General features: G+C 45.6%; 1 protein-coding gene across 1 annotated transcript in view; it reads right to left on the reverse strand.

The window, feature by feature from the left end:
- Positions 1–25,821, reverse strand: part of LOC122801252 (eukaryotic translation initiation factor 4 gamma 1-like) — a 2,968,223-nt gene that overhangs the window by 827,129 nt on the left and 2,115,273 nt on the right. The gene's annotated exons all lie outside the window — the stretch shown is intronic.

Here is a 25,821-nt window from a genome sequence, read left to right on the forward strand (position 1 = left end):
GTGAAAAGAGGGGAGAGGGAGTCATTGAGAGTTTATGCCATAGAGGGATAGCTTAGAACTCCCTGCCTTTGGAGTGGAAGTGGTCCACTGTTTGGTTCTCTGCTGTCCCTGGGATAGGAGTCTGGGTGATCTGTCCCTGTGGGGCTTACCTTGCCCATGTCTGCTAGGTGCAGGAAAGGACCAGTGTTTTGAGGTAAAATTCCTGCTGAACCTAGGAGGTTGTACCTTACAGAAATATTTTACTGTTTGCACAGATTGTGCTTCGTCTTCCATCTTTAAGTAACTCTTGCTTTTACTCCAAACAAGCAGTCTTTACCCAAGGGTGCATCAAGCAATTCAGATATGACATGATCAGGGAGAGGTTGTTTGTTCAACCGTGCATATCTCTAATGACAGATCCTGACTCTGCTGCCCTGCTCGAGAGTCGTAGGGCGTCATATCTACACTTTAATGAGTGTTTAGCCACTTAAGTAAAATGTAGTAAATTTGCTAACTCTTTCGAAATGGCAGAGTCAGGAAAGGTTGAGCTTTTTTGTTGTAATAGTTCCAAAGTGTGTTGTTGATATTTTAACATGTGGAACTGACAGTTGAGTGCTCTAATAGCTAAGGTTGCAGAGGTGTATACTTTTTTTTAACCCATCTCTGCAGAGCTCTGGAGTCATTGTTAGAAGGAATAGGATTCTTTGCAGAACTAGCCTAAGCTCTTTTTGGTCCCTGTGTAATGACCTCTGTGTCTGCAGCAGGATTTTTGTGCAGGTACTTGTGAGAATGGAGTACTCTGCAATACCCGTCAGATTTTCTGGGAGCAGGTGTAAGGGCGTCAGGAGTTAAGCTGGATTCATAGGTAGATACTAGGCTATCTGCCCGAAGACATTTATAAGCCTAGCCAGAAAGTACAGTTTTGTACCTACCATAAATGTAGATGTTCGAGGATCCACATTGCTGCAGTCCTAACTATTGGGTAGTCCGCTGTCCAGTCGGCCCGAATACCAAAGTATATGGCTGACGTCGGTCAGGGCGCATTAGACTGACGTCAGTACGTCAGGGTACTAATGCGCATGACCGACGTCATATCCTCAGTCTTTTCTTGCCCCAGATGTCAGAAGACCCTAAAAAGACAAAGCCCAATATACCTGCACCAAAAATATGTACAATATATACAAAATTATCAGCATATAACCACACCTACACAACCACCCCTAAACACAGAGGGGAAGGAGGGAGGGTAAATTGGACTGCAGCAATGTGGATCCTCGAACATCTACATTTATGGTAGGTACAAAACTGTACTATGTTCTTCATTCCACATTGCTGCAGTCCTAACTATTGGGTAGAATCCCAAAGCAGAGGTAAGGGAGGCTGGCAAATCATAAAGAAGCAGGAGCTGACAACATGCCTTGCAAAATAGCTGTGGCAAAACCAGCCCTAGACAGAGTAGAGAGGAAGGTGATAATGCTTAGAGAAAGTATGCACTGAACTCCAAGTAGCTGCCTCCAAAATATCCTTAGTTGCCACCCCTTAGAAATGCTGTTGAAGTGGCAGTAGCCCTAGTGGAATGAGGCCTAATCCCAGCTGGAATCTCCTTGCCATGATGGGAATAACAAAATGCAATGCAAAACCCAATCCACCTAGAAATAGTTTGTTTTGACACAGGCTTGCCCTGAACTCAAAGCAAAAGAAACAAACAACTGCTGAGACTGCCTAAAATCCTTAGTCCTGCTCAAATAATAACGCAATTGCCTGTGTACATCTAAAGTGTGCAAAATCTTTTCCCTTTATTTTGGGGGTCTGCATAAAAGTAGGCAAATGAATAGTTTGGTTTAAAGCCACACTAGAAACCACCTTAGGCATAAAGGAAGGATTAGTGCGTAATGATACCCTATCCTTATGGAAAATCAAAAGGGCTCTACTGCCATAAGGGCCTGCAACTCAGACACCCTTCTTGCAGAAGTAATAGCCAACAGAAAAGCAGTCTTCCATGACAAGTATTTCAATTCAGCAGTAGCCGCAGGCTCAAAAGGTTGTAGAGTAAGTTTTTCCAACACAAAATTGAGATCCCAAGCAGGAGTAGGAGCTCTACGGGGGTCTTATATTCTTTGCCCCTCTAAGAAACTGCTTGAACAAAGGATGAAAACAATGGTGGGTCACAATCATAGTGAGCTGAAATTGCTGCAGCATGAATCTTAATGGAAGAGAAGGACAAACCTTTGTCCAATAACTCAGTAAGATATTGAAGAGCCACACTCAAATTAGGCTCAGAAATCTCCAAATTCTTTGCTGTACTCCAAAATAAAAATCTCTTCCATTTTTCTGCGTACACTTTCCTTGTACTAGGTCTTCTAGCTTCCATAATCACATTTAAAACTTGAGGAAGTTGAGACCTGCCGTGTTTCAACACAGAATATGCCAGGCTGTTAGATGAAGAGAGTGAAGCTTGACATTGAGCAGATGACCGTCCTTCTGAGATAACAGATGTGGAATCAAAGGTAAAGGCCATGGAGGCTTCCTTACCAGACTCCTTAGTAGTGGGTACCAGTGTTGCCGAGGCCAATCTGGAGCTATTAAAATCATCCTTGGCTTGTCTTGTCTGACCTTTAAGAGCACCTTTGGAAGAAGAGGCAGAGGTGGAAAGGCATACACATGGAGATTTTTCCAACTGAAAGAAAGAGCATCCACTTTCCAAGCTGTGTGATGAAACCCCTTTGTGCAAAACTTTGGCAGCTGGTGGTTTAGTGGAGAAGCGAACAGATCTATGTCTGGAGTTCCCCATGACACTGTCAATTTCTGAAATACATGAAGATCCAGTTTCCACTCGTGGGGATCCATGATTTGTCTGCTTAACACATCTGCTAAGGAGTTCTGTGCTCCCGGCAGAAACCTTGCCTGAAGAGTTAGTTGCAAGTGAGCGCAGTCTCCCATAAAATCATTGCTTGCCTGCATAGAGGATAAGAATGTGTTCCCCCTTGTTTGTTGATGTACCACATGACAGTTGTGTTGTCTGTTAGAATCAACACCTGCCCTGGAAGAAGTAACTCCTTGAAAGCCATTAATGCAAACTGGACTGCTAACATCTCCTTCATGTTGATATGTAGATGCTGTAGTCTGGCAGGCCACTTGTCTTGTATCCACTTTCCATTTAGATGAGCTCACCAAGCAATGTCCGAGGCAACTGTCGTTAAAATCTGACTCGCCTCTGGCGGGTCACAGAGAGTCCCTTGTTTAGGTGACATTCCTGAGCCCACCACAAAAATTCTTTTTGAAGGCAAGGTATTATTTGAATGACAGTGTCCAAATCCTGGCAGTGCTGTGTCCATACATTTTTGAGATACCATTGCAGCTTCCTCATATGCAGTTTGGCATTGGGAAGCACCAGAATACAAGATGCCATGAACCCTAATGCTTGAAGGACTGTCCTTGCAGTCAGCACGGACTGATGAGATAGCTGATGGAAGTAAAGGGATAGACTCTGTTTGTCCGGGGTTAAAAAGGCCATCTGGGCTGCTGTATTCAGTCTCACACCCAGAAAGCACATGTCTTGAGAGGGTACTAGACTGGACTTTATTTCGTTCACAGAATACCCTAGGCATCTTAGCACTGCTATAACATATTCCAGATGCTGTAGAAGGTCTTCCTTTCCTTGAGCCAGAATCAGGCAGTCGTCCAAGTAAGGATAGATTTGAATTCCTTTTAGCCTGAAGTAAGCTATCACTGGAGCCAGAACCTTTGTGAATACTCTGGGCAGTAGATAAGCCAAAGGGCAATGCAGAGTACTGATAATGAGAATTTCCAGCCCGCAATCGCAGATACTTCCTGCAACTTAGTCTTATAGGCACATGAAGGTAAGCTTCCTTGAGATCTAAAGTTACCATCCAGTGATCTTTGCCCAGCAGAGGTAAAAGCTGTTGTAACGTCAACATCTTGAACTTGGGAATGTCCAGATAAGTGTTGAGGATAGATAAATCCAAAATTGGTCTCCACGTGTTCCCCTTCTTTGGTACTAGGAACAGGCGAGAATAAAATCCTAGGCCCCTTTCTGATACAGGGACTGGCTGAATGGCCCCTATTTGGAGTAACAGAGAAATTTGCTTGTGAGCCTCTTTCCTTTGTGGAGGAGGAACGTCTGGCATGCCTTTGAAAGGGGGCAATGTATGGAAATAAAACCTGTAACCGTGGTGAATGATATCCAACACCCATCTGTCTTGAGTAATTAAATCCCAATTTTCTTTGAAAAGAGACAGTCTTCCTCCCAAAGGAGCTGCCAGGCGGGAATCTACTGGCAGCTGAAAAGGCAGGTCATTGGGTCTGTTTATGAAAGGACTGACCCCTGCCCTCACCAGAAGTCTGAGCAGGTGAACTCCTGTTCTAGGCCTAAAAGAACCCTGAGCTCTGCCCCTACCACGTCTAGACCTACCCCTAGACTGGGAATCATAAGCAGGATATGTCCATCCCTTAGTAGGCCAATTTCTACTAAACTCGGTGGCTGCACCTGCAAAAATCTTTAACAGTTTGCATAGACTTAGCTTTGTCCTCCATTTTCTTTAAAACTGCTTCCACAGGCGAACCAAACAACACATCAGACTGTAAAGGAGCATCCAAAATCCTTGTCTTAACATGCTCAGCTAAATTCTGATCCCTCAACCAGGCATGCCTGCGAAGAACAGAACTAGTGGCAGCCACCCTCGAGGAGGCCTGTACAGCATCAAAACCACATTGCAAAGAATGCTTACCCACTTGTTCAGACACATGAACTAAATCCAGCAACTCTTTACACTCAATACCTTCCGCCAAAGCATCCACCTTAGATTTCAATTGTGAAAGGAGATAATTTTGATATTTTAGCATGTGAAACTGACAATTCAACGCCTCATGGCTAAAGTGGAAGAAGTATACACTTTCTTTCCCCATCTATCCAAAGCCCTTGCCTCTTTATCAGTGGGAACAGGGTTTTTAACAACAGAGGCCTTAACACCTTTAGGTCCCTGAGAAACAGTTTCCAGGTCTGCCCTAGGACTCTTAAAAAGATACTTATGAGCTTCAGGCACCCTATAGTACCTATCAGGTTTAACAGGAGCAGGAGGCAAAGAATCAGGGTTCAGGGAAGCCTCTGCAAAAACATCTTCCACCACATTCAACACAGGAGGTATAGCTAAAGGCCTATGCTGGGGTAAAAACAAGAATTCCCTAAGCCTTTTCCTGGAATCAGAGTAATCTTGGCCTTCCCATTTAAAGTGCTCCCTCATGGAATGCAGAGTTTCTGAAAATGAGAAATCCTCAGGAGGAGAAGCTGTAGGAGTGGAATCATCCACATCAGAATCAGAATAAGGAGGATACTCCTGCAAGTCTTCATAGAAGACTCAGAAGCCTCTGAACACTGTTCAAAACTCTCAAACTCAGGTTCCACCCTAGGCCTCTTATCAGGAGGGGGCATAGAACCTCTAATCAGAGTAATCAAATCTTCTGCCATTTTAAGCATATGTTTCTTAGGCACAGAACCTGAAGTGCTAGGAGAAGCCCCCACTGAAGCTAAACTTGGCCTACCTCTCAAAGAAGTTTTGGAAACAGAAGGAGAGGCTCTAACTACCTTGGGAAGAGAGGGAAGAACAGTTACCTGAGAAGCCCCCTCAGCCTGGCCTACCTCCTGAGAAGGCACATCCTGTAACAGTAAAGTCTCTGCCCGAGACTCCAAAGAAACTCCTGGCAAAACCTCTGGCTCCACTGAGCCTTCTAAAGAACCGACGTCCGGGACTGCCGGTTCATCAACCCTAGGCTTCGCTGTTTTGTCCTTGCGCTTTTGGGCGAAGCGGCCGGAGCATCCGACGGCATTTTATAATTACAACGCTTCCCAAACACTAACCTGGCACAGTCTAACCGTCTCTTAATAGTGCGTTTGTTAAATCTAGCACAAGAGCGGCATCCAACAACGTCGTGCTCAGGCCCTAAACAAGGTATACACAAGGTATGGTAATCCCTATGAGGTATCTGTTTCCCACAAGAAATACAGTTATTCACTTTTTCTGACATCCGGTTAAATACTGAGGCAAGAAAAACCAAAATGTTCCCCAACGGGTACTTAGCCAACTTTGATTCGGTCTGAAACTCCGACTTCAGAAAATTTCAGAACGCCAACCTGCACTCGCAAAACTGCTTCTGCATCGGACCATGCGGCAAAAAAGACTGAGGATATGACGTCGGTCATGCGCATTAGTACCCTGACGTACTGACGTCAGTCTAATGCGCCCTGACCGACGTCAGCCATATACTTTGGTATTCGGGCCGACTGGACAGCGGACTACCCAATAGTTAGGACTGCAGCAATGTGGAATGAAGAACATTGTGTTGGCTTTCACCACCCCCTTAGTTTAGTTCCCTGTGCCTTTGTTCAGCAGAGCGACTGAAGTGATCCCCAGGGTAAACTGTTTCCCATCCACTCGTCAAGGTTTCGCTTGAAGAGTGCTAGCGAGGAGCTCTGCCTAATGTAGATTGGAATCTTGTTCCAAAGCACAGGAAGTCTCTGGGACAGGAATCTATCCCTCCAGCACGTCCTATTTATTGCTGTAGTGAGGTTTGGATCTCTAGAGAGTGTGGCTCGAGGGGATAAGGTTTTCTTTAGGTGAAGCATGTCCATCAATTCTGGGTCGGACATGGCCTTGTATGTCAGGCAGAGATCACCTCTGAGCAGGCGGTATGCAACAGAGTACAGCTGGAGTTTCTTCAGTCGAGCTGCATAGGGCATCTGTTTGAGGCCAGTGATTCTCTTGGTGAGGTGCTTCTGTGGTCTTTCCAGCTGTTGCAGGTGTCTTTGTAAGGTGCATCCCAAATAAGGCATTGTACTCTATGATGGGTCTGATGAGTGATGAGTAGAGGGGCACAATGACCTCTCTTGATCTGGATGCAAACCCTTTTGTGATTAGGTGGGCCACATAGGATTTTCTAACCACTTTGGCAATGTGATTATCAAAGGAGAGATGCTATCTACTTGGGTCCCCAGATCTCTTAAGTTTTCTGCACTTAGGGGACTACCACCTATGTGGTAGTTTGTGTGTACTTTATTTCCAAAGGGAATAACTATGCACCTTTTGGCATTTAGCTTAAGGCCATGATTTTGACACCAGGCATCCATCTCAGTGAGACCCTTTTGGAGGATGTCTGTGTCGGCCGGTGAGTCAATTATAGCCCCTAGTTTGCAGTTGTCTGTGAACTTGGTCAGCCACAGTCCTCCAGTGCTTGCCTGTACCTCTGAGAAGTATATGCCGAACAGGAGGGGTCCTAGGACCGAGCCCCGGAGAACGCCACTTGTAACCGGTTTAGAGTCAGACCTATCTCCAGCAACTCTCACCGTGTGGGTTCTGTCCGTGAGCCTATTGGCAACCCATCTTGTGACATAGGAGTTTATGTTCAGGCTGGTGAGCTTGTCTATAATACCAGAATGGGGAATGGTGTTGAAAGCCTTTGCGAGGTCTAGGTAAGCTGCGTGTACCACCTTTCCCTAGTCTACAGCCTTGGTAACTGTCTCAAGGAAGTCCACCAGGTTTAGGAAGCATCATCTGCCCTTAAAGCCGAACTGGGTAGGGTCCAGTGTTTGAGGTTCCCAATGTCTCTGTTAATGAGTTCCATGATGATGTGCTCCATAGCCTTGCAGACCAAGCTAGTCAGGCTTATAGGGCGATAGTTCCCGGGGTCTGTTGTGGCTCCACCTTTGTAGATCGGAATAACCGTTGCTGTGCACCACTCTATAGGTATGTAGCCTGTGGAGAGGCTGAGTTTGAACAGTGCGTTTAAGTGAGGGGTTAAGTCTTTGAGCTCATGTAGGATGCAGCCTGGGACACCGTTCAGTCCCATTGATGCTGTGTTTTTGGCTTTGGAGATGGCTATTTTAACCAGAATGTCTGATTTCAGGGGCTCTACATTCTTCTGGTATGGTTATGGGCCCTTCTGGTGGTGAGAGGGGGGTGAAGTTTGCACTGAACCAGTCTGCCAGGATGTTAGCAATATCGGTTGGTTTAGTATACTTTGTGCCATTCTGCTCCAACTCCGAGCAGATCTGAGCATTGCCACTTATATTCTTGACATAGCTAAAGAATGCCTTGTGGTTCTCTTTGGAGTCCTTGGCAAGTTTTCTTTCAAAGCTCACCTTGGACGATTTTATGAGGGATCGTACTTTCTTGCCGATACTGATCAGGGATGTCTTCCCTTCTTAGGATTTTACTATTTCTGTGCTAGTTTCCTCCTTCTAGTGTATAGCTTGTTTATGGCAGGGGTCCACCAGACTGTTTCCTTTTCTTAGAGGAGTGAGTCTTGGTTTTGCTTGGGATAGCATGATCCATGCATTCTTGTAGGTGCCCGTAGAATGCATTAGTAAAGGATTTTGCAGCTTGGACAGCTGACTGGACAGTTATCCTTTAGCATGGGGGCTTTGAAACTTTCCACCTCCATCTTAAGTAACGTGAAGTTTGCTTTTCAAAAGTTTTTCATAGTGGTTTCCTTGTCCGGGGGTGGGCAGGAAGAATGTGGATATCCAAACTGATTTGTTTATTGTCAGATCTAACAAGCGAGGGGTTGACCTCCGGTGTGGAACACCGGTCACCCATGTTGGTGACGATCAGATCCAATATGTAGTCACCTCCAGTAGGAGTGCTGACCAGTTATTCCAGGGCGTTTGAGTTTATAAATTCTAGGAAATGTTAGGCAAGGGAGTTAGTACTCGAGTAGTTCTCCCAGTTGTTTGGGTAGTTGAAATCACCCAATATTAGGGTGTTTGGTAGGACCTTTTAGTTGCCCAGTGTTACCAGAAATGCAGAATGGGGGTCCTGGGAAATGGGTGAGCTGTAGCAAGCTACAATTTGAATTGCAGTTTTGCCCATTGTTAGCTGCACGTAGATAAACTCTGAAGCATCGTGCTGTGCCACTAACCTGGAGGTGTGGGTATCCTTGATGAATATGGATACCCCCCCCGCCTTTTGTATTTCAGTCTGGGTTCTGTGGCCGAAATGTATGGTATGAGTTGCAGCCTGGTAGTGCTGGGGTGATCTCTGGAGCCTTAAACCAGGTTTCTGTTACTGCACATATATCGATTTTCTTCATACTGAGGAGTGCCTTGAGTGCGTGCATTCTGTCATTAGACTTCTGGCATTGAGTAATATTACCCTCAGATTTTTGTTACTTGTGCTATTTACGGCGGTGGGTTTGTCTTTTGAGCCTTGCCTAAAAAAGGCACTATGGGGGTGGCAAGAGCCTTGGCCAGTATTCGAAAGCCTAAGGGTGACAGGTGCAAGCAGTCTCTAGTGAAGCAGCGTGGCTTGTCGAGCATGTCATCCCAGGCAGAAAGACACTGGATCCTCCTTGAATGACACAAGAAACTTAGCCAATTGTTGAAATTTATATTTTTTCTTTATACCGTGGTATTCTTGGTGAGGGCAGGATGCTACTCAGGGTCATACCGGCCTGGGCTACATGATCAGAGAGCTCTTCCATGTCTCTCTTCATGTAGTCCAGGGAAGGTACAGCTCAGGTCATTGACACCAACATGGACAAAGAGTCGTATTTGTACTTGTTCTGGAGTGACCTGAGGGCTTGTGTTATGTGGCGGATCCTGGCACCCGATAGGCAGCTAACAGTAACCTTCTTATTCAGCCTAGTGAGTGGGACGTCAGTGTGCCTGGCTACAGAGTCACCTATTACTAGTATATTGGGTATGTTATTTTGCCTTGAGGGCTGTGATTGTGTGGGTTTTGTGAAGTATGTGTTTCATGGTTTGTGTTGGGAGGTGGAGGTTGCTTGGATGTCTGCTTTGGAGAGCTCTGTTGCAGATTTTTATTTAGAGCCTCCGAGTATGTTGGAAAACATCAATCACCTCTAAGATTGGAGGGATGGCCAAAGATTTGTGCTGGGGCAGGTCTAGAAACTTAGTCTTTTCTTAGACTGAGGGAAGTCGTGGGATTCCCAGTGGAAATGTTCCCCGAGGGTGTGAAGGGTCTCCCCAAAGGAAAGATCTTCTAGTGGGGAAGCAGAAGGGTGCTTGGGGTGAAGAAGCAGGAGTAAAATGGTAGCTAGAGGTAGTTTTCCTAGGAGTGGCTGCGTCTCTAGGCCTAAGAGTATCCACTGGTTTAAGAGAAATGGCAGTCTGAGGAGAAAACGCCGTTTTTTGTCTAGATTCAGTACTGTGAAAAACCTCCTCAGAAGCCGGTGCCTGTGTCGTGGCTCTGGACCCAAGGCAGAGACAACCAAAGGCTCGGAAGATTTCTGCGGCATACCGGACTCCGAAAATGTCTCAGTACAGGCCTGCGAAGGTATCAAATTAGGCATCAGGGGCTGCGAAGGCACCTCATTGAATTCCGGACAACTGACAACCTGCTTAGCTGTAGAGTCGTCGGAAGGCTTAGCCTTGTGTGGTCTGTCTCTATCTTTATCCTTTAGGGCCCTAGCAGATCTGTAGGCATGTATAAATGTCAATCCTGTAACTATTGTAAATATATAAATGATTCCAACAGGTTTAAGATAGAAAGTCAAGCCTACAGCTTGAAGCACAGGGTTAACTAATTCTAAAATGATTATCTACTTAGCCCAATGTCGGTGCGGTTCAGCATTTTATATAGGCAGGACAGAGAGGCGTCTCCGTGACCGCATCTATGAGCACATTTACGCCATTAGAAAAAATAAAAACGAAAACGCCTTAGCTAAGCACATTTCAAGCTACCCAGACCATAACTTTAAATTCATGGTGATAGATAAAGTTATTCCAAACGTAAGGGGTGGCCCAACAGGTTTAAAACTGGAAAAACTCTAACTCATCTGGAAGATTAGACTGAATGCATATAATGTACCTGGCTTAAATGAGCATTGTTCTATCAGTAGTATTTTAAAGATTAAAAGTTTAGCCAGATGGTTTTGTCTGAAATTAAAGTTTTATTCACAAATTTTATTATAAGTTTTTATGGATGGGTTTATATTTCAGTATTTATTTTATATAGTTGTTATAGTTATACACAAATGTTTTTATTTTTATTTTAGTAGAGGGCAGTAAGTGTATTAATAGCTTGCATTGTAGGTGGTTCTGTGTTATTACCTTTTTAAATACTAACTGGTTATTTACTTTTGACTATTACCTCGTTTATAAAAGGTTGTTATTACTATGTATTTCTCTGAAAAAGTTTGTGTATGGTACACAAACAAAAAGCGCTTTACTCCACTTTATCAATTAAATATATATTTTTTATTATTTGGTCGTTTTTGTGCCGCTTTTCCTGATTTATTTGTGTTCTTAGTTTGCTGTTTGCCTCAGTTATCTATCTTTATCCTTACTTTTTTTCAGAAAGTCTTCAGGATTGTTGGCTAAAGGGTGCCATTTCAGAATGTGAAGATGGAAGGCAAAATTACCTGGCTACAATAAGAGCTATATGACTTTAAGGTTCTCGAGTTACAGAGGGCACAGAACCGGCAATGGGAGACATCGTGGTCTGGGCCTAAACAAGTGACGTAGTATGAACGGAAGTCTCAGTGTGGTCCTTGCTTTCCACGGGCGAGACAATTAACTTTTTCAGACATCGGTTAGTGCAAGAATAAAGGAATCCCAACGGGGTACTTAGCTTTAGACGTTTTCAGCTGTAATTCAAACTCGCAGCGACCGACCGGCACACTTGCCAACTGCTTCTGCTACGGGCTCCACGGCAAGAAAGACTGCTGTAATGGCATCCATCGGCTACCTTCCTTTATAGCACTGATGACCTGACGTCAGGCAGCAAGTGACAGCAGCCGACGCAGAAAAACATTGACTTTGGTATTCAGGCTGGCTGAGGGCTACCACAGCAAGGATAACCCTCAGGTGATGACTAACAGTGAAACACGAAGAATGTCTGGGTACTTATCTAGATGCGGAACTGATCAGACGTCCACGCGTAGCAGGAACACCTGGTGTATGGCTGGTGGCTGAAAAGTTCTGAGGGCTGGTGCGCGCAGACATCATTTATGGCCTACATCTGCCAACATGTCAGACGCCCGACACACCATCAGGGACTGGAAAAGCTTTGGAAACCTAGTCAGACAAGCTGATCGGAAGAAGGGTAAACCCATTAGTGAATACTGCAACATTGGAATAGGACATCTGGAGGAATGCCAGAGGGCCTAGAAATTGTACCTCTTCTGATCAGACACCTGAGCACAAGTCAGATGAAGAGCCAGGACTGACTTGTACCTCAGGACAGGTAGTTCTTCCTTCGAACCACAGTCCAATGGGGAAAGAATCTGGGAGAAGTCAGTGACTCTTCAGAATGAGCAGCAACATCCTCAGACAAATCTTATTCCCTGGGCCTCTTAATAGTGGTTTAAGACTAGGGGAAAGCAGGAACAGAAACCCTATGGAGGCTTGAGAGCCATACGGGCATTAAACAAGCCTTGATTGAAGTTCTGCCATTCAGTCTTGCTTGAACCTTGGGAGCAGGCAAAATGCATTTTGTTTTCAGCTTTTTTGTGGGAGACATAAGCCCTGAAAAATTTGAGGCTCTGACACCTGATGGCACTCAATGTTACTCAGGTCCTCTTCCCTAGCTAAAATTTGAGGAACCCGACTAGGCCCTTCAGTAATAACCAGATGCAGCTCTCTGTACATCAGAGTTGAGAAACTTTAACCAGCTTCAAGAGAGACATCCGGTGGAGGCAGTACAGCCAAAGAATCAGAGCTTTCTTGGCCTTTTCTTTGTAGACGGCTGGCCTCCTTGGCCAACAATTTAAGTCATTGGTTCTTAAGATAAATTGTTAGGGAAGAAATCCAACTCCTCACTGTCTTAAGGACAAAGGACGGACAAAATCTTACAAGATGTATGGTCACGAGAAGCACCTAAACAGAAAAAGAAGTTATGTACTCACCAGAACGTTCCATGTTTATAGTCCATGTCGCTCTTCATTCTTGCATATGGTATCGGAGCCGATGCTTTTCTCCAACTCGGCCCATTTCCAAGCTGCAATTCTTCTAGTTGGCTCGTGGCTAGGTAGGTATCCCATGGTGCACCAGTACAATCCCCAGATCTTGTTTGCTGCCAACTAGGACAGACAATAAAGTACAGTTTTGTACCTACCATAAATGTAGATGTTCGAAGATCCACATTGCTGCAGTCCTTACACTTGGGTAGTCCGCTGTCCTCGGTCGGCCCGAATATCAAAGTATAAGGCGGACGTCGGTCAGGGCGCATTTGACTGACGTCAGGGTACAAATGCGCATGCCCGACATCATATCCTCAGTCTTTTCTTGCCCCAGATGTCAGAAGACCCTAAAAATAAAGGTCAAAACCAAAAGACAGCAAACAACCAACCAACCACCCTTGCACTAACTATATGTACAATATATACAATATACACAATATGTACAACCCAACCCACACAACCACCTCAAACTACAGAGGGGAAGGAGGGAGGGTAAATTGGACTGCAGCAATGTGGATCTTCGAACATCTACATTTATGGTAGGTACAAAACTGTACTATGTTCTTCATCTCACATTGCTGCAGTCCTTACACTTGGGTAGAATCCCAAAGCAGAGGTAAGGGAGGATGGCTAACTACAAGGAAGCAGGAGCCGCCAAAATGCCCTGCAAAACAGCAGTGGCAAAACCAGCCCTGGACTTAGAGTAAAGTGGCAGGTGATAATGCCTAGAGAAAGTATGCACAGAACTCCAAGTAGCTGCCTCCAAAATATCCTTGGTTGCCACCCCCCCCAAAAAAGCTGTTGGAGTGGCAGTAGCCCTAGTGGAATGAGGCCTAATCCCAGCTGGAATCTCCTTGCCATGATGGGAATAACAGAAAGCAATGCAAAACCCAATCCACTTAGAAATAGTTTGTTTTGACACAGGCTTGCCCTGAGAACTCAAAGCAAAAGAAACAAACAACTGCTGAGACTGCCTGAACCCTTTAGTTCTGTCCAAATAATAACGCAACTGCCTGTGAACATCTAAAGTGTGCAAAATCTTTTCCCCTTTATTTTGGGGATTTGCATAAAAAGTAGGCAAATGAATAGTTTGGTTTAAAGCCACACTAGAAACCACCTTAGGCATAAAGGAAGGATTAGTACGTAATGATACCCTATCCTTATGGAAAATCAAGAAAGGCTCAACCGCCATAAGGGCCTGTAATTCAGACACCCTTCTTGCAGAGGTAATGGCCAATAAAAAAGCAGTCTTCCATGATAAATATTTCAACTCAGCAGTAGCTGCAGGCTCAAAAGGTTGTAGAGTGAGTTTCTCCAACACAAAATTGAGATCCCAAGCAGGAGCAGGAGCTTTTCGTGGGGGTCTCATATTCTTTGCCCCTCTAAGAAATTGCTTGAACAAGGGATGAGAAAGCAATGGTGGGTCACAATCATAGTGAGCCGAAATTGCTGCAGCATGAACCTTAATAGAAGAGAAAGACAAACCTTTGTCCAGTAACTCAGTAAGATATTGAAGAGCCACACTCAAATTAGGCTCAGAAACATCAAAATCTTTTGCTGCACTCCAAAATAAAAATCTCTTCCATTTATCCGCGTACACTTTCCTTGTACTAGGCCTTCTAGCTTCCAAAATAACATTCAAAACTTGCTGAGGAAGTGGAGGCCCACTATGGTTCACAACAGAATATGCCAGGCTGTTAGGTGCAGAGAGTGAAGCTTGACATTGAGCAAATGGCCGTCCTTCTGTGACAACAGGTGTGGAATCGAAGGCAAAGGCCATGGAGGCTTCCGTACTAGACTTCTTAGTAATGGGTACCAGTGCTGTCGAGGCCAATCTGGAGCTATTAAAATCATCCTTGGCTTGTCCTGTCTGACCTTCAGAAGTACCTTTGGGAGGAGAGGCAGAGGTGGAAAGGCATACACATGAAGATTGCTCCAATTGAAAGAAAGAGCATCCACTCTCCAAGCTGTGGGATGAAACCTTTTTGTGCAAAACTTTGGCAGCTGATGGTTTAGTGGAGAAGCGAACAGATCTATGTCTGGAGTTCCCCATGACACTGTCAATTTCTGAAATAAATGAGGATCCAATTTCCACTCGTGGGGATCCATAATTAGTCTGCTCAACACATCTGCTAAGGAGTTCTGTGCTCCTGGCAGAAACCTTGCCTGAAGATTGAGCTGTAAACAGAGCAGTCTCCCACAAAATCATTGCTTGCCTGCATAGAGGATAAGAATGCGTTCCCCCTTGCTTGTTGATGTACCACATGACAGTCGTGTTGTCTGTTAGAATCAACACCTGTCCTGGAAGAAGGAATTCCTTGAAAGCTATTAATGCAAACTGGACTGCTAACATCTCCTTCATGTTGATATGTAGATGTTGTAGTCTGACAGGCCACTTGTTTTGTATCCACTTTCCATTTAGATGAGCTCCCCAAGCTTTGTCTGAGGCATCTGTCGTTAAAATCTGACTCGCCTCTGGCCGGGTCACAGAGAGTCCCTTGTTTAGGTGACATTCCTGAGCCCACCACAAAAATTCCTTCTGAATGCAAGGTATTATTTGAATGACAGTGTCCAGATCCTGGCAGTGCTGTGTCCATACATTTTTGAGATACCATTGTAGCTTCCTCATATGCAGTTTGGCATTGGGAAGCACCAGAATACAAGATGCCATGAACCCTAAGGCTTGAAGGACTGTCCTTGCAGTCAGCCCGGACTGATGAGATAGTTGATGGAAGTAAAGGGATAGACTCTTTTGTTTGTCCGGGGTTAAAAGGCCATCTGGGATGCTGTATTCAGTCTCACACCCAGAAAGCACATGTCTTGAGAGGGTACTAGACTGGACTTTATTTCGTTCACAGAATACCCTAGGCATCTTAGCACTGCTATCACATATTCCAAATGATGAAGAAGCTCTTCCCTTCCTTGAGCCAGAATTAGGCAGTCGTCCAAATAAGGATAGATCTGTATTCCTTTTTAGTCTGAAGAAAGCTATCACTGGAGCCAGAACTTTCGTGAACACTCTGGGCGCAGTAGATAAGCCAAAGGGCAATGCAGAGAACTGATAGTGAGAAGTCCCAGCTCGAAAACGCAGATACTTTCTGCAACTGAGTCTGATAGGAACATGAAGGTAAGCCTCCTTGAGATCTAAAGTTACCATCCAATGATCTTTGCCCAGCAGAGGTAAAAGCTGCTGCAACGTCAACATTTTGAACTTGGGAATGTCCAGATAAGTGCTGAGGATAGATAAATCCAAAATTGGTCTCCACGTGTTCCCCTTCTTTGGTACTAGGAACAGGCGAGAATAAAATCCTAGGCCCACTTCTGGCAGAGGGACCGGCTGTATGGCCCTAGTTGGAGCAATAGAGAAACCTGTTTGTGAGCCTCTATTCTTTGTTGAGGAGGAACGTCTGGCATGCCTTTGAAAGGAGGCAAGGTATGGAAATAAAACCTGTAGCCGTGGTGTATGATATCCAATACCCATCTGTCCTGGGTAATTAAACTCCAATTTTCTTTGAAAAGTGCCAACCTTCCTCCCAAAGGTGCTGCCAGACGAGCAGGCTCTGGCAGCTGAAAAGGTAGGTCATTGGGTCTGCTTACGAAAGGACTGACCCCTGCCCTCACCCGAAGCCTGTGCAGGAGAACTCCCTGTTCTAGGCCTGAAAGAGCCCTGAGCTCTGCCCTTACCACGTCTAGATCTACCCCTAGACTGGGAATCATAAGAAGGATACGTCCACCCTTTAATAGGCCAATTTCTACTAAACTTTGGAGGCTGGACCTGCAAAAAATCTTTAACAGTCTGCATAGACTTAGCTTCGTCTTCCATTTTCTTTAAAACTGTCTCAACAGGAGGACCAAACAACACGTCAGATTGTAAAGGAGCATCTAAAATCCTTGTTTTAACATGTTCAGACAAATTCTGATCCCTCAGTCAGGCGTGCCTGCGAAGAACTGACCCAGTGGCAGCCACCCTAGACGAGGCCTGTACAGCATCAAAACCACATTGCAAAGAATGCTTACCCACCTGTTCAGAAACATGCACTAAATCTTGCAACTCTTTACAATCAATACCTACTGCCAGAGCATCAACCTTAGATTTCAATTGTGAAAGGAGATAGTTTTGGTATTTCAACATGTGAAACTGGCAATTCAGAGCCCTCATAGCAGGAATAGAAGAAGTATAGACTTTCTTTCCCCATCTATCCAAGGCCCTAGCCTCCTTGTCTGCAGGAACCGGATTTTTAACAACAGAAGCCTTAACACCTTTAGGCCCCTGGCTAACAGTTTCTGGGTCTGCCCTAGGACTCTTAAAAAGATACTTATGAGCTTCAGGCACCCTGTAATACCTATCCGGCTTAACAGGAGCAGGAGGCAAAGAATCAGGATTAAGAGAAGCCTCTGAAAAAACATCTTCCACAACATCCAAAACAGGAGGTATAGCCAAAGGCCTATGCTGGGGTAAAAACAGAAATTCCCTAAGCCTTTTCCTGGAATCAGAGAAGTCCTGACCTTCCCACTTAAAATGCTCCCTCATGGAATGAAGAGTTTCTGAAAAAGAAAAATCCTCAGGAGGAGTAGCAGAAGGAGTAGAATCATCCACATCAGAATCAGAATAAGGAGAGTACTCCTGCAAGTCTTCAGCCGAAGACTCTGAAACATCTGAAGCCTGCTCAAAACCCCCCAGCTCAGGCTCCACCCTAGGTCTCTTATCAGGAGGGGGCATAGAACCCCTAATCAAAGTAATCAAATCTTCTGCCATTTTAAGCATATGCTTCTTGGGCACAGTACCTGAAGAGCTAGGGGTAACACCAACTGAAGCTAAACCTGGCCTGCCCCTGGGAGAAGCCTTTGAAACAGAAGGAGAGGGCCTAGCCACCTTAGGAAGGGAGGGGAGTATAGTAACCTGAGAAGCCCCCTCAGCCTGACTTGTCTCCTGAGAGGCCACATCTTGCAATAATAAGGTCTCACCCTGGGAAGACAAAGAAACCTCTTGGTGGAGCCACCGGCTCCACCGACACCTCTAAAGAACCGGCGTCCGGTACAGACGGCTCTTCTAGCCTAGGCTTAACTGCCTTGTCCTTGCGCTTCTTCGAAGAAGCGGGCGTCGGAGCATCCGACGGCATTTTATAGTTGCACCGCTTCCCAAAGACTAACCTTGCACAATCCAACCTCCTCTTTATAGTGCGTTTATTAAATCTAGCACAAGAGCGACAGCCAACAACGTCGTGCTCAGGCCCTAAGCAAGGAATACACAAAGTATGATAATCTCTATGCGGTATCTGTTTCCCACAAGAAATGCAATTATTGACTTTTTCTGACATCCGGTAAATGACTGGAGGCAAGAAAAAACTAAAATATTCCCCAACGGGGTACTTAGCCAACTTTGAACTCGGTCTGAAACTTCTAAATCGAAAAATCTCAGAACGCCAACCGGCACTTGCAATGCTGCTTCTGCATCGGACCATGCGGCAAAAAAGACTGAGGATATGACGTCGGGCATGCGCATTTGTACCCTGGCGTCCTGGCGTCAGTCAAATGCGCCCTGACCGACGTCAGCCTTATACTTTGATATTCGGGCCGACCGAGGACAGCGGACTACCCAAGTGTAAGGACTGCAGCAATGTGAGATGAAGAACATCAAATGTACAAAAGAAGCCAATACTAAAAAGTTTCCATAAAAGATATTTTTCTGTCTCCAGGTACTTCCAAGATGGGGTAGGAGAGTGGGTTTGTAAGAATGAAGAGTGAGATGGACTACAAACATGGAACGTTATGGTGAGTACATAACTTCTTTATGTTCTGTAGTCCTATCTCACCTTCATTCTTGCATATGGGACAGCATTCCTAGTGCCTAATTCTTGGGTGACTGAAGGAAAAATACTTCTGAGTACTATGGAACCAAAAGATGCACTACCCCTGGAGGTTAAATCCAATTTTTAATGAGTAATAAAAATGTGAGCGGTAGTCCACATTGCTGCTGCACAAATATTAAGTAGGACCCTGGCTTGAAAGGCTGCAGAGGTAGACTAAGACCTGGTAGAATGAGCCTTTATTTTAAAAGGGTAAAGGGTCTACCCTCAGAGTTGTAAACGTAAGCTATACTGCTAGAAATTCAATTAGTGTGTGTTATTTTGGAAACTGGTAAGCATGACCTGGACTCTGAAATTGATCTGATTTCTTGATTTCCTTGGTTCAGTGCAAATAAAAACGTAATTGTCTATGGACATCCAGCTGACGAAATCTGTACTCAGCTGCATTGGAATGATTTGGAAAGAACACCAGAAGTTCTACGGATTCAAGGTGGCATGGGAACAGACCTTTGGGACAAAGGAAGGTTTAGTACGAAGGGACACCCTGTCCTTGTGAAAAATCAGGCAAGGGGTTTTCACAGACTATGCTTGTAACTCTGACACCCATCTGACCAACGTGATAGCCACCAGAAACAAAGTCTTCCAAAACAGGAATTTCAAAGGGGATGAATGAGATGGGCTCAAAGGGCGGAGAAGTTAATTTGGTTAACAAAATGTAAACCCCATGAGGCAAGAGGTTCTTGAAAAGGGGGGGGGGGGTCTTAAGGTGGCACCTTGAAGTAAAGTTTTGCACAGCCTATGTGACATCAGATTAGAATCTTGAAAGCCTAGATGAAAATTTGAAATCGCTGCCAAATGAACTCTGATAGTGGCAGCTGCAGATCCCTGGTGAAAAAGCTCAGACAGGCATTCCAAAACCACTGGAATGGAGACAGTGTAAGGGGTCAACATTAATTTTCTCTGCCCAGATAGGGAATCTTCTCCATTTACTGGAATATAGTCTCCTGGTAGAAGGTTTATGTGAAGACTTAAGTTTATGAGTCACGGTGGTGAGAAGTCGTGAAGCCTGACTAAGAATGGAACTGGAGCAGCCATGCTGTCAAATTGAGGGTGTGTAAAATGGGGTGAAGCAAACCTGACATGTGAGTCAACAGGTCTGGAACTGGGTTCAGAATCCAAGGATCATCTAGGAGAAGAGGCTCGAGGAAGGGGAACCAAACCTAACAAGGCCAGTAAAGGAGCAATGAGGATCAGTTTGCTTCCCAGCCACTTCGCTTTCTGAATAACCTGGGGAATGAGAGGAAAGGAAGGAAAAGCAAAGGAGACCCACGGGCCAATCGTGAACAAGTGCATCTCTCGGTGACTCCCCCGGAGGGGGGTTGGCATTGACCGGGCTGGCAAAGAGATCGCAGCAAAGCTGTCCCCATCAGCAGAAAATCTGTTCCGCTGTTTCAGAGACCACTCATGAGGCAACAGGATTGCCCGGCTGAGCTTGTCGGCTATCACGTTGGTTGTCCCCGGAATGTGCGTTGCCGCCAGAAAACGCTGGGAAGATATCGCCCATTTCCAAACTCGAATGGCCTCTCGACAGAGTGGGTAAGATCTGGTTCCACCCTGTTTGTTGATATACCACTGCAACAGTCCCCAGCGGCAGAAGGTCGTGAAGTGCTTGCAAAGCCAGGAGCACCGCCCGCCCATCTCTAGAACATTGATATGCAGGTGAGCCTCGTGATCTTACCATGTGCCCTGGACAGTCCTGCCTAGATAATGCCCCCCCACCCTATCTGTGAGGCATGTGTGGTCACAGTGGCAATGGGTTGGGGAGGAACAAATGAAGTGCCCATGGCTAACTGATTGGGTAGAGCACACCAAAGGAGGTCTTTGTTGCAAGAGAGTCAGTAGAATGTGATGAGATAATGGCAGATGCTGAAAAGACCATTGGGACGACAGGAGCCACTGATGAATCATAATGTGTAGTCTGGCTAGTGGCACTAGTAATATGGTGGAAGCCATGGTCCCCAGAAGCTGCAGAATAGTCTTGGCTTTGACCTTTTGTAAGGGGAGAAGACGTTGAAATTGAAGAACCAGACTCTGTGCCCTTTCCACAGGAAGAAGAGCCAACATTATCTACTGTGCATCTCTGCACCTATAAAAATCACAGATTGAGAGGACAATAAGGCCGATTTTTCCCAATTTACAGAAATTCCCAGCTCGGCACACAGCTTAATTGGTAGCATCTCTGGTCTGAAGAAATAGATGCCTGGAGGGGGCAGTCAACAGCCAGTCGTCCAGATACAGAAACACCTGGAATCCTCGACGTCTCAGGTGAGCTGTCACTACCACCATACACTTGAACACCCTCGGGGCTGTGGTGAGACCAAAGGGCAAAGCACGAAACTGGTAATGACTGGCTACCAGCCGGAAGCATAGAGGACTCGACGCCCTGTCCATTTTTATGTTGTAGTAGGAATCTTGGAGATCTATTGAGCACATCCAACTGTCTTTCCCTAATAAAGGGAGTCGGATACTGCAGTGTCACTATCCGGAACTTGTCCTTTACTGATTCATTTAGTCTGCTGAGGTCCAAGATGAGCCTCCAGTCCCCTGTACATTTTGGCACTAAAGAATCGGGAGTACGTTCTGGATCCTATTTGGTCTGCTGGGACGATTTGGATGACTGACAGCAACTTGTTGACCTCCACAGTTGCCCAATCCCTGTGATTGGGTGGAACATCCAGGATCCTTTTGGGAACAACGGGTGGAAGAGAAAAGGGTATGAACCTCTGGTAATAATTCTTTGTACCCACTTGTCTTGAGTGATACCCAGCAAGGCTTCTGAATACACAGAAATGCGACCCCCGACCGACCTCAGAAAAGCACAGTCGGGCCCCACCATCAGGAGTGCTGGTAAGGCTGGCCACAAAATGAATCGCTACCTCCCTGGTTCTGCAGACCACCCCTGCATCTACGGCAACGTCTACAATTTCCTCCTCCTCCTCCGCTTCTGAAGGAGGAGTCACCCTGTGCATCCTGGGAAAACCTTGGACTTCTTGAACCACATTTTACCGCCCCTCTAACCCTTAGGATATGGTCTAGAGGGAACAGTAATACGTACTCCCACGGCAGAGTGTTCTTCCTTCTTGCTCGCACTGGGTGAGAGTGTTCTTTACCCTTGGATCCAAACAATGAGGAACCATCGAAGGGGGCATTGGTAAAGGTAGACTAACGGTTCAGAAAAGTTACACAAATGCATCCAGGAATGACACCTTAGGGAAATTCCTGAACCCGCTGCTCTACTTGCTCCATCAGCTGAACAAGTTGACGATGGAGTTCAAGGTGGACAACTGGGCAGACACCTTGTCAGGGACTTCCTCAGTACATGTACCTTGTAGAGAAGGTCCTAATTCTTTAAGATCTCTCTGAAGCCTTGTGAAGAGAGTTTCAGGTAGTTCAGCGATCCAAGGATAAATGCCGCTGAAGAGAAGATACACTTCCCGTATCTGTCCATCGTTGAGACTTCTTATTCGACAGATGTCCTAGCTAGTTCCTTTAGTGGCCGCCGCCACCATGGCATCTATGGTAACACCTTTAGACAAAAAATAATTTTCTGGTGGTGCAGAAAGAAACTTTTTCGGTCTCCTGGCATCAGGAGTATCCCACACCCTTCGACTAACTAGCTCCATTCGAAGGGTGAAGACACCCAAGAGGCTGAAAGTTGAGACCCAAGCCTTCAGGTACACTGACTCATCAGAAGGGGGTGACAGTGGGCCAGCCGCACCTCTGTTTAAGGATTTCCAGGATGTCTACGAAGGAGACAGAGGATGACTTGGGGGACACTTCTGACTCCTCCAGGTCAGTGTCAGAGGTCTGTGTCAGAGACTCATCCTGGGAGTCTACATGCTTCTTTTTACATGTCCTCTTCCGCAGGGGCATCTTGGAAGGAAATTCTGGGGAGGTCTCGGAAGAGTGGGGGCCACCGGCCGGTGGCTCCTGAGGCTGAGGGTCTCTGCTGTCCACAGAGAGAGAGTAGGAGCAGAGACAGAAGTAGGTGCCTTAGGGAGAAGTGTCGATACCCCTGGTAGGAGCTGAAGATCGGGATAGCACACACCTCGAATGCAGACCTCTCCGGCTCCGAAGACCTCCATGACTCCGAGGAGACAGACGATGCCGTTGGTGCCAGAGCCATCGGCTCCGAGATAGACGTAGGATCTGAACTCACCCTCGCCGACGCGCCGAGAGGAAGATTCTGAACCAAAAAGGTTTGGTTCCAGGCATCCTTGTCAGGCCGACCGGAGAACTTCAGCTCCTAGACACCATGGACGGCAGCGAGTGTGTAGGAGCGGAACTTTGCTCTGAAACATCCACAGGGGGAGCTGAAGCCAAGGGTTCCACCAGTGGTAGCAAACACTCCGCCTCTGAAAGACCAGCATGGCTCGGAGGAGGAATGACGAAAGGGGGCTTAACAGACTCAAGTGGCTCCAGAACCAACTGGGTCGGAGCCAATTTAGGTAAAGCAGATTACTTTAAAATCCTAGCACTACCCTCTCCACATCATCTTCCAATAAACTCCTGAAAGAACTGGAGGACAGAGTAGGAGAGCGGGATCTCTGCAGTATCGGAGACTTCAATATAGGGGAGACCAGTACAGGATCCATAGACCAGCTCCGAGAGATACTCTCAACAGTCAGCTCCGAGCTACTTGGGGCCAACCCTGTAATCACAGTACTGCTCTCAATCGGCAGTGAGCTCTGTGGAGCAGATGAGACAGTGGACTTGTCCGATTTATTGATTTTTAAGAGGTGACTCAGACACCAGCTGGTGCTGGGGAGGGCCTTTTAGAGGACTTAAGACTTTTCCTTTTTAGATCCCCGAGATCTAGAAGAGGAGGAAGAGCTAGCCAGATCTTCCTCAAAGGAAGGTTTAAGAAGACCTTTTAGGATGAGCTTATTTTTTCTTTCTTGCAATACCCTAGCACTGAAAGAATGGCAAAATAAGCAAGTTTCCTGTAAATGGATGGTCCCCAAACAGTAAACGCAGTTACTGTGGCCATCTGTTATGGACATCTTCTGTGAGTATTTAATACATTTCTTAAAGCCAGATGGCTTATGGTCCTTACTTTCTTTATACATTCTCAAAGAAATGAACACACACACACACAGAGAGAGAGAGAGAAAAGGGGAGAGGACTAGGTCCTCTAATTTAAACGGGCCTAGCTCTGTAGGAAAGAGAAAGACATCACGAAAACTAGGTTCTCCAACTTAAAAGGGCCTAGACCGGGCAGGAAAGGGAACAGAAAAACAAGACCTTCTAACTAAAACAGACCTAGTGAAAGTTACAATAAGCAGAGAAGTCACACACACTGACAGGAATAAAGTGTAAACTATCAAAATACTCAAGAAAACAGAACCTTGTTCTGTTAACACTAACCAATGTAGCAAGCGGGAATATGCAAAAAACTCGGACTTATGACTAAGGAAATAACACACAGTCTAACGAAGCGCAAAGGCACCTACAAATACTAACTCAAGTAATAAACGTGAAAAAGAGCACACAGGATACCAATACTATGAGGCTAAAAGGCCAATGTACCAAGAGTCTGCACACAAATGGCGCAATTATAAAGACTAACTATTCTAAATTGCAACTACGCTAACTACGACTAAACAAGGATATAACAGTTTTGACTAAAACAGTCAAAACAAATTTAAATAAATGCGAAACTTAGCCAGAGCCAAAGAGAGGCACAACTGGACTCAACGCAGCAAATGAGATCTGGAGATTGTACTGGTGAACAATGGGATACCTACCCTAGCCACAAGCCAACTAGAAGACTTCCAGCTTGTAAATAGGCCGAGTCGGATATGCAAGAATGAAGGTGAGATAGAACTACATGACATCACTACTTAGGATGATTTTCATGGGGAATCTGTCTCCTGCACTGGCATTTCCCCTTTCTGGATGACATGAAACCCAACAACCAGATTACAAGGCAACTGTAAATAAAATCAAAACTCTCAACGGGGCACTTATCTGAAAGCAGTAGAACCAGCAGACGAACGGGCATTAAGACTGGCAGCAAAGTTGTTCCGAGGATGGTACATCCAGACATCACCTTTATGCCCTTTGCTGTTTGTGGGGAGCACGTGCAATGTGCATCATACCCCTTACAATGAAAAGGTTTTGGTACACTGATCGGACATCAGGCTGCCCTTGGCAGAGGATCCCTATTAAGAATACTGCAACAGTGACATGAAAGGACATCTAAAGGATGCTGCCACAGGTACGAGGGTTTTGAAAGGAAAGTAGTGTTTAGGAACAGATGAGGTATGCAACGAGAAAAATGATGTTGAAGATACCACTGGCGTGAGCAACAATGCCAATGTTCCAGTGTACCCACAACAGACCAACTTTAGACTATTAGCACCATTTGGATGTCAGTCACCCACCTTGTACCGAAGTAACAAATTCCTCAAACTGATGGCTTCAATGCCAAGTCATCCCCACTTGCAACCATCCTGATAGCATGAATATCAAAATCAGCAAAAAAGGAAAACCTGGAACTGAAGTATCCTGCATAAAGACTGCACTTAACATTACTGTTTCGAGAAGGGAGCATCACTCCTGTACACCCCCCCCCACCCAACAAAAAAATAAAAAAGTAAACAGAAAATAAAAAAACAGCCGTTGTCAGCATACCTACCTGTACTGCCACTGGGGGCTTGCAGGATGCCCACCAGCTTTATGACTACCACCGCTATGAAAGGGACCGATGACGCACCCAACAAAGGTAAGGGCAAGGCGCACCTATCCAACCTGGAAACAGAAGGGTCCAGACTGATCTTGAATGGAGCCAGTAAAAGGTCTTTCACATCATCTGGCAGTAATCAATACCTAGAATGAAGAGCTATGGTGGGATAAAAAAACACCAGACATACATGAAAGGACTGTCAGATGAAAGTCTACAGGATAACCAATTACCTAGTTCCACGTCCAACAAGAATGCTATCCCTGTGTTTGTTACTGTCCTTCAACCACACAAACTAGCAATGCAAACAGCCCAAAATCAGTAGCAGAAGAATCACTATTCACTTTGTGCCTTGAA

Source organism: Protopterus annectens, chromosome 4.part1 (assembly GCF_019279795.1).
Source record: "Protopterus annectens isolate FY-2018-M chromosome 4.part1, PAN1.0, whole genome shotgun sequence".
Classification (NCBI taxonomy): domain Eukaryota; kingdom Metazoa; phylum Chordata; order Ceratodontiformes; family Protopteridae; genus Protopterus; species Protopterus annectens.